Source organism: Choloepus didactylus, chromosome 5 (assembly GCF_015220235.1).
Source record: "Choloepus didactylus isolate mChoDid1 chromosome 5, mChoDid1.pri, whole genome shotgun sequence".
Classification (NCBI taxonomy): Eukaryota; Metazoa; Chordata; class Mammalia; order Pilosa; family Megalonychidae; genus Choloepus; species Choloepus didactylus.
The window spans coordinates 64,973,592-64,992,280 of NC_051311.1; positions in this window are offsets into that span (position 1 = coordinate 64,973,592).

Here is an 18,689-nt window from a genome sequence, read left to right on the forward strand (position 1 = left end):
AATTAATGCATCAAGAGTCAGAATCCAGCCTGGGGCATGTAATAACTAATCTGAGTGGTTTCTTTAAAGTCCCTTTCCTTGACTTGTGATAACCCAGGTTTCATTTTTAAATGAAACGGTGTTCAGATATTTGGCATAATGTTCCCCCTCCCCCTGCCCTTTTCTTAATTGGAGAAGTTGTAGGTTTGCAGAAAAATCATGCAGGAAGTACAGAGTTCCTATATCCACCCCAACCCCCACAATTTTTCCCTATTATTAACACTTTGAATTAGTGTGGTACTTTTGTGGCATAACTCTCCTTTGAGCAGCTTCACTGGTTGTGAAAAAAATTAAAGCCTCAACTAACTGCCAGTGCTTAATAACTAGTTTACTAATTTTGAGCTTAATGAAAAAGGTTCCTAAAATTACAGATCTCAAATTTGCAGTTTTACTTCTGTCATTCTTTAACATCATTGTTTCTAACTAAAAGGGATATGCAATTAGCAATTTCATTTATTTGATTGCTTTAATAATGTTCTGACACTTTTCTTTCATCCACATATTGTAAAGTGCTTTGTAGAAATTTGACTTTATGCAAATTATATATTAATCCCCTTTCATGGATTTTGTTTGTAATATTAGCAGAAATCTGAAAATGATATATGCAAACCCATTCCTAGGATAAAACAACAAAGGAAATAGTTTGCTATTGTTTTACTTCCCTGACTCTCACTACTCTATGACATATGATTATCGCTGTGCACAATTGTCTAATGCTAATCTTGTAAAAGTACTTCAGCTATTATATGGTTCTGTTTTTTAAGTCGGTAGAGGTTTTGTATTTAATAAAGGAAGTCTCAGGTTCAGAAAAAACAGTGAAGGCAAGACTTAAAATTCACAGCCTCAGAAATATTCCTATTCATACTTCATAATGTAGATAATTTGCTGACTATTTAAGACTGCACATTAAATAGAATGTCAGAAATTATTTCTCTCGATTCATTGTCCAGGAAATATTGCTGAGTAATTGGATGATCATCCTCCTGAATATGACTCTTCCCAGTAGCTGCCCACATCAGTGCTATATCATATGCATAAAACCAAAGACACTGAATGGGGAACTAGAGATAGTAACTTGAGAAAATCCATTTTGAAAGGACTGATTTTCTGACTGAAGCAAATGCTTTCAAATAATCATACTTTTTTTTTTAATGTTACGCTTTCTTTAATTTTTTTTTCTTTTAGGCCATCTGGGTTGTCATGTAAGTTGAAAAGATCATAAAGGGACTAAATGAACTGGGCATGGTGGTATGTGCCTGGAGTTCCAGCTACTAGGGAGGCTGAGGCAGGAGGATTCCTTGAGCCCGGGAGTTCTGGGCTGCAGTGGGCCACGCTAAGCTCGGCATCAGTGTGGTGACCTCCCAGGTGCAGGGGACCACTAGGTTGCCTGTGAAGGGGTGAACCGGCCCAAGTCAGCACTAAATGAGGAGAAATGGTTTGCTTTTAAGCTGTAAGCTTTCTGGAGCCTCATCAGAGATACTTATTTCATTCTGATCGACTAAGTTAATAGAAATGAATGAAGAAAACCACATTGAGTACAGTTGGCAAGAGAATGTGGTTTAATAGGATAAATCTAAGATTGGAATATGGATCTGACATTTAATAGTTTTTTGCCACAGTAACTATTCTATCAGAAGACCCTGTCTTCTGATGCTGGCTTCTTTGTTATGAATAAAGAAGGATCTCATGTAACTCAGTGTTCTTGGAAAATATAATAAAAGTAAAACACTCTTAAAGCATAATGAGTCATAGGAAGTCCAACTACTTGATATGTTATGGTTAAAACCAAAAGAAAACTAATGTTCACAGCTGGGGAGAAACAAAGAAACCTTGAACTATCAGTGAAGGCACTGTTCATGCTTTTATTTTCAAGACTAATCTTGTATTTGTTTTAAGTAAGATTGTTTTCCCTTCAATTACTTGAAACCCTGGAGTAACTGATAAGTATTTAAATATTTACTAGTAGATTTGAATCTCACATCTTTTTATTTCCAGAAATAGAAGAGTCATCAATACTTTTCTAGGCTGCCACTGGAAACCACATTTTAAGAAATCCTTTAAGTTTAAAAAAATTCTCTTTCTCAATAGAAGAATAAACATAACTCCAGTTAAGGTCTACTGTTCTTTTCCAAGCAATTTACATTAGCATTACTCTTTAAGCTTCAATGTATAGTAAATTTGCTACCATTTTAACTGTATAAAAGGAAAGAGAAAATTTTAAAGATAATTTTCACTCAAATGTAAGAATGATCCTTGAAATGACAGCTGAATCCACTGTTCTCAGAGAGTGTGGAGACTCAAAGGAGACAAACCCTGGTATTTCCTGAGATCAGGGCTCTTCCTTACTATGTTTCATCCATTTTTAAATGAGATCTTTATTTGTTTATTTATTTATCTATCTATTTTTACATTTTAAGATCCTTGACATTGATGACAGTGGGCAGTGGTGACATATTGTGATGTACATTGTTTGCACTACATGTTGAGTTTATTTTAAACAAAAAGCAATTAATAATGTCTTCAGATACTTTTTCCTTCACAGCATTGCAAAGCCTTTGGGTCTGGGTTAAGACAGGGACATGAAAGGATAGGGTTTATGAAAGTTTTCAGGAGCTACAATGTGAAATTTAGAAGAAGAAGAGTAAGACTATGATTCCTATGCTTAGAGCATTTGGCAATCCAGGGTAAGAATGAGCCCTCTTTGTCAAAGTGCGGGATGATGGTTTATGTTTCCAACAGAGACTTACTCTGCCTGATTGCTATGCCTGAAGAAAGGTGGATATGCTAGTCTGTGCAGCTTCTACTCATGAGCACCCCAAGCATGGCATGAAGTTTGGCTTGCTTAGTCATGCTGCAGCTGAAGACACTAGTGTAGACGAGCCCTAAGAAGGCCACATGAAGGTGACCAGAGAGGAGGGTAATGTGGAAAGGACTGATGGTCAGCCTGCCTTCATGTGATGTTTGGGTGAGGACCTTACCAGAACCCCTTTGGAAACAAAGATTTTGGGACTCTGAAGGGAGATGAGTATGAAGGTTGTACATCCTTTAAGGGTACTAAATAGTACTCTGGTTATGATTCAGAAAACAACAAATTCCATGTGGAAGTACATAGTAAATGTATTATGGGTCAGAAGCTTAGAAGAAATAATTATTTCAACACATAAAGAAAAGCGAAACTCTAGACATGATGGAGGAAGTGGATTAGAAAGCTCATGCTGCCACATAAGAGAATCCAATCTATAAGAAGAAACCTGAAGTTTAAAAGAAGATGTAAAATCCTCCTAAAATGTGTCTTGGCCAGAAGAAAGATCAGGTTACTCAGAAGGTGGCCAGTTTCCTCAGAGCTCAGGAACAGGCCTAAACTGATGAATACAATCTCAATTTTTCAGGATATTTTGGTTAAGATGGTAAATTTATTGATCAAGAAAAAAAATCTTAAAAATATTACAGTATGGTTCAGCATTGAAAATTATGTCTAAAGAAGCAGAGCAGTGCACATGCATTTGATATTAGTGAAGCAGATATTCATTGTTAGAGGAGTAATTACAAGTCTGTACTTTTTGCAAAATAAAACCAAGTGCTCCAAGGTACCCAAAAAGGTAGTCCCCACAAGTTGTGGTATGTTTTGTTCCTGAGATATGTGCAAAAGGATTACCTATCACAGGCCAAGCAAGAGCAACAAAGGCAGAAGAACTTGTCACATCCCTCGGAATAGATGATAAAATTTTAGATCAATGAGAGAAGCTGGTGAGGCCAATCCATGCCTCAGGCAGGTCTGTGCTTAAGGCATCAGACATTAATTTATCGGAAACTTGCTGATACCTTTGAATAAAAATGCTTTAACTTCAAGCAACCTGTGGTTTAATTGAAGAGAAAAAAAAATAAACTGTGAGTTTAATCAAAGTGGAAATGCTAGTAATACCCAGGTGTTTTTAAACATGTCTTGAAATTATACTGTCAGTGCAAAAGGGCTATAAAGAATCAAGATCAGATGAACACAGGTTGTTTGACAACTTGTATAAGTATGAAAAGAATTCTTTCAGGAAGTACAAAATAAAAATTCTAAATCATAAGAAAGCAGTATCATTTCTTAGTAGTACATAAAACAGTGGCAGCTTAGGTTCCAAGAAATTAACTTCTTCTGGAATCCTGAGTCTAGCACAGCACCATGTACCCTGGGTTGCTCAGTATGTGGTTATTGACTGACTGGAGAAGTAAATGGAGCAGTAGCTCCCTGAGAAATGGACACATTTCTCACGGGCAATCAGGTGGGTTACTTGTGCTATGGATTCCTATCAAGCCTTGAATTTTCTCCATTTATTCAGCATACTAACCAAAGACTTCCATATTTCATTGAGGAGACTTAGTTATGTGGAGGAAAGGAGAGACAGAAGGTCGTACTGTGAAATCCTTTTCTGTCTTAACACCAGCCTGAGGATGTGGTATCAGTATCACAGAGAGGTTAAAACTGTGGGCTTTGAGGTTAGGCAAGTAACAGGTGGTGTCACTGACTTGATGTGTGACCTTGATGAAGTTACAAAGTCTAAGTAGCTTCATTATCTAGCACATAGTAAGTTCCCATTGAATGCTGTATGATTAGTGTTAAAGGCAGAAGCAGTTATTATTTCTCCCTTTTAAATTATGGGAGAGGAAAATGGATGGGAAATTATAGGAATAAATTTTAGCCACCAGAATGGCTAAAAGTATAAAGCTGGCAGCTCCAAATGTTAGTGAGGATATGCAGCAACCAGAACCTTTTTGTATTCATTGTTGGTGGAAGTGTAAAATGCCACAACTACTTTGGGAAAATTCTGGCAATTTCTGAACATACATCTACCCAATGATGCAGAAATTTCCTAGGTATTTACCTGAAAGAAATTAAAACATATATCCATCCAAAGACACTTATGAGTATATTTATATGAGCTTTATTCACAATAGCCAAAAACTGGAAATAGCTGAAGTGCCCTGCAAGAGGAGAATTGACAAGCAAATATCTTTGTTTTCCTCCCTGTTTTTATCCCCTATCATATGGTGTAAATTGTATTAACTTCATGTCATGGTATTTAAGTTATAGGATATCAAATTTAAGAGTGAATATTACCCAAGGACTTGCACCCTATTCTGAGGAAAGTTAATATGTTTCTGGTTGTATGCAAGACAGTTGGGTATTGTTAGGTAAAAATGTGACATTGTTTTTATTTAGAGATTAAACATGGTTTTAGGAAATGTGCATGGGTGCCAAGTTGATGAGGGGTTGGCTGTGATGGTTAGGTTCACATTGTCAACTTGGCTAGGTTAGGTGTCCAAATGTTTGGTTAAGCAAGCCCTGGCCTGATTGTTACTGTAAGGATATTTTGTAGACTTAAGTCATCAGTAAGTTGATTGCATCTATGGCTGATTACATCTGCAATCAACTGAGGAGCTTATCTTCAATAATGAGAGATATCTCATCCAATCAGTTGAAGGCTTTAAAAGGAAAAGTGATGACTTCAGCAGTCAGAAGAGAGAACTTTTATCTCTACTTCAGCCAGCCAGCTTCTCCTGGGGAGTTAATCAAAAGCCTTCATTGGAATTCCCAGTTTGTGGCCTGCCCTATGGAATTTGTACTTGCCATTCCTATAGTCATGTGAGACAATTCTTATAAAAACTCATAATGTTTACATATGTCTCCTGTTTATTCTGTTTCCTTAGAGAACCCTGACTAATACAGCTTGATAAATATGTGAGATAGCAAATTTAGCAAAGTGTTAATTGTCAAATCTAAGTGGGAGTATACAGGTGCACAGTGTAATACTTTCAACTTTTCTGCCTGTTTGAGAAGTTTTATAATAAAATGATGGGGAAATATGACATATTTGCACTTATCTAGTGGTCATAGTCCTCTTGAAGTTGGGGGATCAGGGCATGAATCTTCTGGTGAGACCTGCTGTTCCTTAGTTTTCCTTCCTCCCACACAGTTCTGTTCTACTTCCAATTCTTTGCTTGTGAGGTTTGGTAGGCTATATAATCCCTGGCACCCGAATGTGCTGTATGGAATGGCCTCTCAGCTTTTCAACTCATCCTTATGGCAGTTCCTTGGGCCGCTCAAATTCCTGTCCCCAGGTGACCTCACCTGTGTTTCCTCAAGTCCCCTGAATTCTCCTGGTTCTGCCCTGCTTGGGTAGTGGAGAAAAGAATAAGGTACTCACCTGGTTGCTAGGTCTAGCCAGTGCTGCTTCTTAATGAATGTATGTTTGTGCTTGATTGTTTTAATTTCCTAGCTAATAAAACAAATACCATACAATAGTTTGGCTTAACAACAGGAATTTATTGGTTCATGATTTCATAGGCTGTAAGGCTTATTTCTTCATAGGGTCAATATCTTCTGACTGGTGGCAATCTTTGGGGTTCTATGGTTTTTTTTTCACATGGCAATGCACGTGGTAGCATCTTCTTCTTTCTCTTCTGGGTTCCATTGGCTTCCACCTTCTGATTGCGCCCCATGGCTTCTCTTTCTGTGTCCAATTTTCTTTGTTTTCTTTGTTTATAAGGATGTCAGCCCTATTGGATCAAAGCCCATCTTCATTCAGTTTGAGCACATCTTAACTAATAGCATCATTAAATGTCCTATTTACAAATGGTTCACACCCATAGGACCAGGGTTTGGGACCTGAACATACAGACGTTTTGTGGGGGACACAATTCAGTCCCAGAGATTGATGAAGCTGTACACGTGGTCTCTCTCTCTCTCTCTCAGAATTGGCATATGGGATTTATCCCATAAGGGATCAGTGCTGTTATATTGGTCTTTTATAGTGTAATGGACATTGATATGGAAGTTAGGAGACCTGACTTCTCACCTTGTGCTTCCTTGTATGACCCAGGGTGAGTCATTTGCAGTTTAAGCCTCAACCACTTCATCCTTCATGAGGGATTAGATTAGGGACAGTGTAAGAACTGTTTCAGTACTTAAATTTTAATTCCAAGTGTCTAGATCAGTGCCTGGGTTTAAATCCTACTCTACTGTTTATTTTCATGTGATCTAAGGCAAGTTAATAATGTTTTTGAAACCTTAGTTTTCTTATCTGCAAAATGGCAATAATAATAATAGTATTTATCTCTTAGGGTTGTGTTCCAGTTTGCTAATGCTGCCTTTTCACAAAATACCAGAAATGGATTTGCTTTTATAAAAGGGGGTTTATTTGGTTACACATTTACAGTCTTAAATCCATAAAGTGTCCAAGGTAAGGTATCAACAGTCGGGTACCTTCACTGGAGGATGGCCAGTGGTGTCCGGAAAACCTCTGTTAGCTGGGAAGGCCCGTGGCTGGCAGCTGCTCCGGAGTCTGGTTTCAAAATGGCTTTCTCCCAGGACGCTCCTCTATAGGCTGCAGCTGTGAGCTCCTTCTGTCTGAGCTCTTATATGGCTCTAATAAACTAATCGGGGCATGCTGAATGGGCAGGGCCACACCTCCATGGAAATTATCTAATCAGAGTTATCACCTACAGTTGGGTGGGTCACATCTCCATGGAAACTTCCTAATCCAAAGGTTCCAACTCAACACTAATACATCTGCCCCCACAAGATGACATCAAAGAACATGATGCTTTGGGAGACATAATACATCCAAACCAGCACAGGTTGCTTTAAGAATTAAATGAAGTAAAGCATGTAACAGCCCGAGCACAGATCTTAGCACATAGTAAGCACTCAAATGTTAGCTGCTACTACTACCACTGCTACTATTCCTCTTCCTCCTAGGATAAACTGGAAAGCGATCATGAATATATTTAATTGCAAAAGTCTGCTAAGGGCTTCATATTTCTTTATCTCTCTAGGAAAGAACTTTATTTGTATTTTTTCAATTTAAATAAAGTTAGCTTAAATATTTTCTCACTGATTTAGAATTGCTACATATATTTGCAGTAACTTTAGAGAGTGTGTTTTTGTAAAAAACCATATTGATTTTTCAGAAATGAAATCATATTTAAAAAAGAATTTGTTTTAATTCCATTCTCTTTTTTTAATAATTCAATTTTATTGAGATATATTCACATATCATACAGTCATACGAAGTGTACAATCAATTGTTCACAGTACCACCATATAGTTGTGCGCCCATCACCAAAATTAATTTCTGAACATTTTCATTGCCACTCACACAAAAGTAATAAGGAAAAAAAGTAAAGTGAAAAAGAACAATTAAGGTAAAAAAGACCACTGGGTGTTTTTTTTTTTTTTGCCTCTGTTTTTCTATTCATCCATCCATACACTGGACAAAGGCGAGTGTGATCCACATGGCTTCCCCAATTACACTGTCACCCCTCATAAGCTACATTTTTATATAATAGTCTTCAAGATTCAAGGGTTCTGGGTTGTAGTTTGATAGTTTCAGGTATTTACTGCTAGCTATTCCAGTTCATTAGAACCTAAAAAGGGTTGTCTATATTGTGCATAAGAGTGCCCACCAGGGTGACTTCTTGGCTCCTTTTGGAATCTCTCAGGCACTGAAAATTATTTCATTTCATTTCACATCCCCCTTTTGGTCAAGAAGATGTTCTCCATCCCACGATGCCAGGTCCAGATTCCTCCCCAGGAGTCATATTCCATGTTGCCAGGGGTATTTAAACCCCTGGTTGTCAGATCCCACGTATCCACATTCTCTTAATAATCTTTTATCTTTTAAAGGCAAAAATCGTCATATTCTTTTTTCTGGAATCATAAGGACTAAACTCAGAAATCAGTTCTTCTTAAGAAAGGAAAAAGGACTATTATTTAGCAAAGAGTAGTCTGAGGACAACATGAGCAGAAGAGGAACGGCACTGTTTGAGATGTCATTATTCCTTACTAAAAACTAAACTATCACCTTGAGCTGTTGATGATGAACATCTATCCTCATTGTAATCAATCAGTGAGAATATAGGCAAATACCCATCCATCTCAGCTCTCAGCATCTCTCTTTTACTTTCCACTCAAAAAACAAACAAAACAAAACCCAACAAACCTCAGAATATTAATCCAGTTCGATAGGTGTACTACCTAAAAAATAATGCTAGCATAAGAGATGGAGTGCTTTTAGTTATCCAATTTCAATTGACCTTTTAGAAGGCAGAGAATACAACTTTTAATTCAAGAGTTGAATTATACTGATTAAACATAAATAATAAGTTATTTCAAAATGCTAGAGTCCAGAATCATGAGTAAAAATAAGATAGTGGTATTTGGTCGGGAGTCCCTGAGATACACACACACACACACACACACACACACACACACACACACACACACACACACATACCTTTGCCTTGAAGCAACCTGCCCTCTTGTCAAGGAACTTACAGGAAATACGGACACAGGACAAAAGTCTGCAAATGTACACTTGCCATTCCTTTGGCTCCAATCCTTAATGTAAAACCTTAGCGTGGAGGATTCCTTTGGCTGCCACTAGAGGCAGCTGTGAATTTAGATCCATGGCAGACTGGAAAGGCTACTCGTTCTCTCAAATTCATTTCCAAGTCTTAGGTTACACCACCCATGCATGTCAAGGAAAGTCCACTTTAGAATAAGCTGGCCACTAGACCAAGGCCATTGCTTTGGTCTTCTCAGGCTGGCAAAGGAGTTCCCTGGCTGAAAGTGAGGCTGTGTTTCAACTTGGGGATACACAGACACCAAGGTTTAGCCTAGCTCACTAAATCTAGTTGGGATGGGGGTGGAGATAAAGATGGTATCTAGAGCAACAGCTGTGCCTAGGCCACTGGATCCTGAATGAAACTTATGTGCATGCCCCAGTGATGGAGAAGGGTTGCAGCAGCTAAGGTTATTTTTAACACATTTCTGGGTTCTTCCTGAGCTTACAGGTGAAGGCTATCACTGAACCAGCTGTGGGAGGGTACAACACAGAAACTGAAGCTGTGGTAAATCCATCCTAACCACCTCCTTGGATATTATTCTATTTTCATGGCTCAGGCAGCAACTTGAGAGTGACAATAGCTGTATTCTGAAAGGGACCCGATAAGAGCCTCATAGAACAAAATGCAGGACTTCTCTGACAATCATCCTGAAGAGGTATTCTTCAGTCAGCCAAGGATCTGACTGACTTCATAAGGCTAAGAAAGGTCACCAGCTACATTACGATCCTGGCTAGGGAGTCAGATTGAGAATGTCAGCATCTTTTCTGAGGGGACTGATGCTGGGGTAACATATAGATTTACAAAAATGTCAAATATGAGTTTTTTTTTTCTTTTATAAAAGGTTCAACGTAGAGTGCCTTTAACAAATAAACTTCCCAGAGTGGGTACAATCTGAATTAGTTTATCAAAGGTAAGTTTATACCTGACTTTTCAGGAATAAATGTAAGTATGGCATGAATTATTCCTATGAGACACTCATTTTGATAGCAAACTTTAGACCTTGGTGAAAAAAATTAAAATCTATCAATAAATCAAGTGATGGGACCAATGTTTTTTGAAAAGAGATCAATCAAAACTTTGGTTCTAACTGTAGATATAATAATATCTGTATCAATTTTCCTAGAGATGTAGTCCACCAGGAAGTAGAAAGAGATGACCAATAGTTAGATTCTCTTGACAAGCCAGTCATCAAATAAGAGGGTTTGTGTTTGACCCACATAGGGGACAGGTGATGACTGAATTCCCACGTTATTTCTACAAGACAAGTCAAGTTAATAACTGTTGCCTGTCCCCTGTCCATTATGCTAGGTGGTAGGGATGGAAGACAATCCCTAATTTCAAAGAGTTTTGCAGTTTATTACAAACTAAGCTAGTGTGGGGTAAGAGATGGGTTCTAAAGCCACTTACTAATTGTGTGACCTTATTTAACCTGTCTAGGCCTCAGTTGTCCCATGTGTACACTGGAAATAGCAAAGGTTGCTGGTTATCTTATAGGGTTGCAAGAATTAGATGAGCTAATCTTTATAGAGTGATTAGACTAGTTTTTGACATAAGCAAATGGTCAATAACTGTTAGCAGTTATTATTATTATGAAACAGTTCTGCAGAGCATTATAATGTCAGTGCTAAATTGTGTGAAAGAAGAAGAGAAGTGAAGTGAAAGGCACCGAATTGTGTCAAAGCCACTGCTTGGATACAGCAGGAATTAAACTACTTATTGTAAGAAAGAAGACAGATTTGCAGTTAAGATTAAATATATGGCTGTAATATGAAACATTTACATTTTATTCTTCAAGTTAAACAGTGCACACTATAGTGTCCACACTTTACCCATGTCACCCTCACATCTGGAAAAGGTCATTCAATGTAGGAGAACTTTCCCCTTCCATCACTGAGGTCTTCAGAGTTTCAAGCCCTATAACAGTTGTTTAAAGACGCCCCTCCTGCCCTCCCTTCCTCGCCCACTACATCCTCACTGTCATGTTGGACACCTGTTCTCACATGTAGCTGGGAACTGGTCCTCTGTTGTTCACTACAGATCAGGAACACAACTTGGTTACTAATCTCTCTGATTTCAGTTTCATAAGCAACCACATATTATTATGTTTTACTGAAGATTTTACCACTACTAGCCCTGTGAGAACAGACAAGGTAAAACAAGTGGGAAACAGTCCACAGTTAAAAAGCAAAAGTCTGAAGTTCTACAAAGAAATATTCCTCTTGGGGCAGATTATGAAATTCGAATTCCTAGCCTATAGCAGAAAGTGTGGTGAGAAGCAGGGAGAAGGGAGACACAGGAGAAGTACATAATGAGTGTTTTCTTTGTGGCAGGTAGGATATTCCCACAGTAAGAAAATTCAAGTGGTTCACAAACCAAATAACGCTGTTTAATCTTACAGAAAAAAATAAATAGGGGAAAAGGTAATCCCGCCAACTCAAGGTAATTCCATCCCTTCAAGTAGCATCTTCCTTCCTCCTCTCCTCTTCTCCCTGACAGCAATATTCCTGTGCCGTCTCCGAGGGACTCATCCATCATTCTGGCTTCCGGGGAGGGAATCTGGCTGTCTTGATCCTCTGGGGGCAGCCACATCTGTGTGGCTCATTGTCTTTTCCCTTAGGCACAATCATTTGAGAAGCTCAGCATTTCTCTCTCTATATTCGATCCCCACCATGGCTTTTTGGGACACTTAGTATCCTGGCTCCTAGTGGTTTACCTGCAGTCTTGGTTAGGAATCAGCTTGACTGGGGCCATTGCTCTCAGTCCTCAACTACCTTCGACACCTTTTTGGATTTCTTCTAGAATTGACCTGGGGAAGTGAGGAGTGTGCCTTCTCTGATCTTTCTCTGCTTTAGATGGCCAGCTGCCAGCTTCTACTCTGCTGCCACCCCATGCTAGGGGGGCAGTATGCTGAAGCTGTCTCCTTCCAGAGTTCTATGATGGCAAGCAGGGCACAACTCCCCTCTGGTCTCAAATCCCCAACCTACTGGGAAGTTTCCATCCCCCCACATCTGAGTGTTTACCCAAGGGAGCAGGCGGAGAAGTGTGCACCCCCCAGGGCCTTCATGAAATGGTGATGCACTGCACAAGGGCATCACATCTAAGCAGGCCCCATTCACATTACACATGTCATTGATTGGTTTATTTATTATGGCAATTTTCTGGTAAGTGGAAGTCTTGAGAAAGGAGCGCTTTTTTCTAATTTACACAAAGACACCAAAGGGGCAAGTAGTGACCCTGCTTCCCAGGCCAACATAGAAACTCTTCTCTTCTTCTGTCCAAGTCCCTCTTCCTAGCCCAGAAAGAATTCTAATCTTTTCTCTGTGTGGTGAAATTGGCTCTACATAAACACACATTCTTCCCCACTCTCTGGTTTATTGTTTAATCATTACCCTTAAATCCCCTCAGCCTAGTTCTCAGTATCCAGGCTAAGATCTTGAAATCCCTGCATCCCCTTCCCCCTAAACATTTTTGTGTGTGAATACCTGGCTCCTCAAATGAAAAGTCAGAGCTTCCAAGGCTCTATTTTGGAACTCAGGGCTGAGACTTTGACTCTTTATTCATGCTGGGTTTCATGATGGATAAAAGGAAGAAGGTTCTTGGTGGTAAAAAGATGAGGAACCACTCTTGGCTCAGGAGAGATAAAGAGACTATCATGATTCTCCACACATGTTGAAGTAACAGAAGAGTGGAATAGATTTGGACCAAGAATTGGGGTGCCATACAATGATCCCATCTAAGTTCAAGTTCTGTTTAAGCCCATGAGACCTTGAGACATGACTGTTGGCTTCTGGGAAATAGCCCTGTATGAGAGATGTGTTGTGCTGCTGAATGGTCATCAGAAACAGGCTTGTTAGGACACAGGTATGAGCAGTGTGAGATGCATGGGAAACACGCATCAACAGAAACAAATGAGTTTGTTACAGCTTCCGAGGCTCTGTAAGGGACACATCAAATGTCTACATAAGACAGAACATGGCAGTAGGCTACTTGTAATCCCTTGACCTCCTTCTTATCCATGGGAAACCACATTGCTAGAAATTTCTTTCTCAAAGGGGAGGGCAATGGGAAATAATCATCTTTCCATAATAACTGTGTAACGTCCACCCCCACCTGCTTCAGTGCTGCTCAGCTTGAAACCTTGGTCTGTGAGAAGTGTGGTCCTGCTTCTTTCATCTTTATTTTTTTCCGCTTTGTTCATCACCTCCTACCTTACCACCAACTTGCCTAGCTAAACTGCATCCTCTGGCCATTCCACCTCCATACCAGCTCTCAAGCTTCATTATTACCTATAATTCCGGAGAACTAAAAAAACCCTGCTGTGCTGCAACTAAAGTTTGCTGTATGTACTTACCAGTCTTTGTAAGAAGTTAAAGATTAAAAAAAGAAAGAACAGAAAACCTATACTTTAACTTCTTCCTGCAATTTGTCTTTCTACTAATCTGTGAAAATAAACTCCAGTCATATGATATTAATGGTATATATTTTAAAGAGTGGCTAGGGTCAAGGTTAACCTTCTCCTGCTTTAGTTAGGGATGCTAAGTACATAATGAATCTCTGCAAGTACAATTTCCATATAATGCTGTCCTCTCGTACACATCACTAGAATCTCATTAACAAGGTGCCCTCGTTTGGGCCTTATTTTATTTTTCTGGTGACTGACGTTGTTTGCATGGGGAAGAGAGAAGAGAAGAGAACTAATATGTATTGAGTGCCTACTATGTGTAAACCTTGTGTGAGGTGCCTAACAGGCACCTCATTTATCACTCCTGACAATTTTGTTAAGGTAAAATCCTATCCAGATAAATTTATTTTGATAGTATCTTTTATTTTAATCTGGATAATGCCACTTAGAATTAATAGTGTCTCCAGGGATATTTGTTAAGGCAAATGGGAAATTGGGGAAATTGTGAGCTGTTTCAGTGTCTGATCTGCAAATCTTATTTGTTTAGTTTTTTTAGTTAGTTATTTTGTTTTCAAAGACAATCAAGGTCTGGAACACTGGCCAGAATGATAGGATAAACTTCAGTCAAACTAGCCAACAAAATGTTAGGACTTTCCTAATCAGATGGTCAACTATCAAAATGGTTAGTTCACTGATTGCGAATAGAATGCGGGCACTAAGATCCAGACTAGAGCTCTAAGGACCAGGAATAAAAAGTAAGGCCTTTGTACTTGGCTTTCGCATAATCCCCATAGCTGGAATCCTTCTTAGGAACAGTTAAGCTCACCTGCTGTCTCCAATTTCCATTTTTACTAACTGGAATGATAAGGACCCACTGGGCATTAGAGAGCAACCTGTGTTTGAACTGTCTTTCTCAGAAATCAAAATTTTTTTGTTCATTTGTTTTGTTTTGTTGGTAGGAGCTGAAGCATGGTCTGTTCAGGTCAAGTTTATATTCAAGCTCTGATGTACCTAAGAATCTCTTAGGGTGCTTATTGGAAATATGGTTCTCAGGACCCGGCCCACAGAATTCAGATTTGGTAATGTTGGGGATGCATCTCAGCTTTATAACTAGCACTCCTTCTGCCCCATGATCCTGAAGCAAATACCTCGGACCAACCTTGAAAAACACTGTTTTAAACATTTTAGTCTCCAGAGACGAAGTCTGGAGTCAGTTGTATAGTGGTAGTTAATAGTTCAGACTCTGGTGCCAGATTTTTAAGGTCTAGATCCTGGTTCTTTTACATACTCTGTGACCTTGAGCAAGTTATGCAATTGATCTGTGCCTCAGTTTCCACAGTAAAAAGGAGTGAACCTACTTGATGAGCCTGTTACTATAATTAAATGAGTTAATCCAAGTAAAACACTTAGCAGAGTGCCCAGCACACAGTTAGTGCTCAACAAATGGTTATTCTTAAGAACTAGAGGGAGACTTCATTGCTCTGGGGCTCCTTTAGAATTGTCATCTCAGCTCAGAGTAGACCAGAAATGTGACCACACAATGAGGCTCATGCCTGTACAGGGCCATGACTGCCATCTCATGTGGGTGTTTTTGAAGTTTGTTTCTTTGTTTTCCTCAGCTTAGGACCAGCCAGGAGACAGGCAAAAACTGGCAGGATCACTCTGAAGTGAAACACACGCCACTGAGCTACCTGGCAACCAGGTGCTTCCCAAGTGCAACAGGAGTGGCAGGACTGTAGTCTCCAGAAGGTAATTATGGCTCCATACCTTGAAAAGATATTTTGCTTTGTTTTGTTGTTTTTATTTAAAAATTTAATTTTGAGATAATTACAGATTCACATGCAGTTATAAAAAGTAATATGTCTGTTCTCCATTTCTATAATTTTGTCACTTCAAGATTGCTATATAAGTGGACTCCTTAGGGAATTCTGGAACCAGCAGAATTCTCTGGAGAGTCATCTAGGTTGTTTCTTGTATCAATGGTTTATTCCTTCTTTTTGCTGAGTGGTATTCCAAGGTATGTGTTACCACAGTTTGTTTAACCCATCACCTGTTGAAGAACATTTGGCTTGTTTCCAGATTGGGGTTATTCTGAATAAAGCTGCTGAAAACAGTGGTGTACAGGTTTTTCTGTGAACGTAAGTTTTCATTTCTCTGGGATAAATGCTGAGTCATATGGTAGTTGTATGTTTAGTTTTTAAAGAAACTGCCAAATTGTTTTCCAGAGTGGCTGTACCATTCTACATTCCCAGAAGCAATGTACAAGTGATACAGTTCCTTTGTAATTTTGACAGCATTTGGCCTTGTCACCGATTTTGTTTTTTTTTTAGATAGTCTGATAGGTGTGTGGTGATATTTCTTTGTAGTCTCAATTTACATTTCTTTAATGGCTGATAAAGAAGAAAATCATTTCATATGCTTATTTGTAATCTGTATATCCTCTTTGGTAAAATATCTGTCCATGTCTCTTACCCATTTTCTAATTGGATTGTTTGGGTTTTTTTTACTACTGAGTTTTGAGAGTTCTTTATATATTTTAGATACTAGTCCTTTGTCAGATATGTTGTTTGTAAATATCTTCTCCCATTTTGTTTCTTATCTTTTTATACTTTTCACAGGGTATTTCACAGAGCAACCATTTTCAATTTTGATGAAGTTCAAAGTTTTCTCCTATTGATCATGCTTTTGGTGTCAAGTCTGAGAACTTTTTGCTTAGCCCTAGATCCTGAAGAATTTCTCCAGTTTTTTAACTAAAAATTTTATAGTTTCATATTTTACATTCAAGTCCACAATCAATTTTAAGTTAATTTTTGTCTAAAGCATAAGACATAGGTCAGAGGTCATTTTTTTTTTAACCTGTGGATATTCAGTTACTCTAGCATCATGTTCCAGTTTGCTACTGCTGCCATTATGGAGAATACCAGAAATGGATTGGCTTTTATAAAGGGGGTTTATTTGGTTACAAAGTTACAGTCTGAATGCCATGAAAATGTTCAAATGAAGTCATCAACACAAATATACCTTCACCGAAGGAAGGCCAATGGCATCTGGAAAACCTCTGTTAGCTGGGAAGGCAAGTGGCTGGTGTCTGCTGATCCCAGGTTATGTTCCAGCTCCACTCTCAGCTCCTGTGCTTTCTTCAAAGGTCTCACTTAGCTGCAGCACCTCCTTCTGTCTGTGAACTCTTTTATAGGACTCCAGTGATTCAATCAAGAGCCACCCTTAATGGGTGGGCTAACACCTCCATGGAAATTATCCAATCAAGGGTCTTGCCCACAGTTGATTGAGTCACATTTCCATGGAAACACTCAATCAAAGTATTCCAACCTAATCAACACTAATACATCTGCCCCCACAAGACTACCTCAAACAACATGGCATTTTGGGGGATATAATACATCCAAACCGGCACATACCATTTGTTGAAAATGTTATCTTTCCTTCATTGAATTACTTTTGCAGCTTTGTCAAAAATCAGTTGGGCATATTTGTGTGGGGTCTATTGCTGAGTTCTCTGGTTTTTTTTTTTTTCTATTTGTCTATGTGTCTAACCCTCCACCAATGCCAGCCTTGATTATTGCAGCTATATAATAAACTTTGAAATCAAGCAGACTAATTCCTCCTACTTATTATTCTTTTTCAAAATTGTTTTAGCCATTCTAAGTTTTTTGCCTTTTACATTCATTTTGGAATAATCTTGTCCAAATATACAAAATCTCTTGCTAAGATTTTGATGGGAATCATGGGAACCTATATATATGGGAAACTATATATCAATCTGATGACCATTGACATCTTTATGTTGTCTTCCAACCCATGAACATGGTAAATCTCTTATTTAATTTTTCTTGATTATTTTCATCAGCATATTGTAGTTTTCTGCATACATATTCTGCATATATTTTATTAGATTCACACCTAGATATTTAATTTTTTGAGTGATTGTAAATGGTATTGTATTTTAAATTTGTATACACCTGTTTATTGATAGTTTATAGAAATGCAATTGATTTTTGTATGTTTATGTTGTATCCTGCAAACTTGCTGAACTCACTAGTTCTAGGAGTTTTCTTTTTTAGATTGTTTCAGATTCTGTATATAAGCAATTGTACCATTTGCAAACAGAAATAGTTTTATTTCTTCCTTTCTGATCTATATGCCTTTCATTTCCTTTTCTTGGCTTATTGCACTGGCTAGTCATTCAGGATTATGTTGAATAAGATTATTGAAAGCAGACATCTTGCCTTGTTACTGATCTTAAAGGGAAAGAGTTCAGTCTTTCACCATAAAGTATAATATTATCTGTAGGATTTTGTAATTGCTCTTTATCAAGTTCAAGAAGCTCTCTTCTATTCCTATTTGCCTGGGAATTTTTATCTTGAATGAGTGTTGAAGCTTTTCAAATTATTTTTCTGCATCAATTGATATGGTCATGTGATTTTTCTTCTTTAGCCTAATAGAGTGGATCACATTGATTTTTGAATACTGAACCTGCCTTGCATCCCTGAAATAAACTCCACTTGGTCACATGTATAATTTTTAAAAAATATATTATAGAACTTTATTTGCTGATATTTTGTTAAAGATTTTTACAAATCCATATTCATGAGGGATTTTGGATTGTATGTTTTTTTTTTGTACTGTGTTCTTTGATTTTTGTATCAGAGTAATACTAGTTTCATAAAGTTATTTGAGAATTATACCCTCCTTTTCTATTTTATGGAATCAATTATGTAGAATTGGGTTAATTCTTCTTTAAATGATTGATAGAAATCTCTGAAACTAATTTTGAAAGTTTTAAATAATATCTTCAAGTTCCTTAATAGTTGTAGGGCTATTCAAATAATCTATTTCA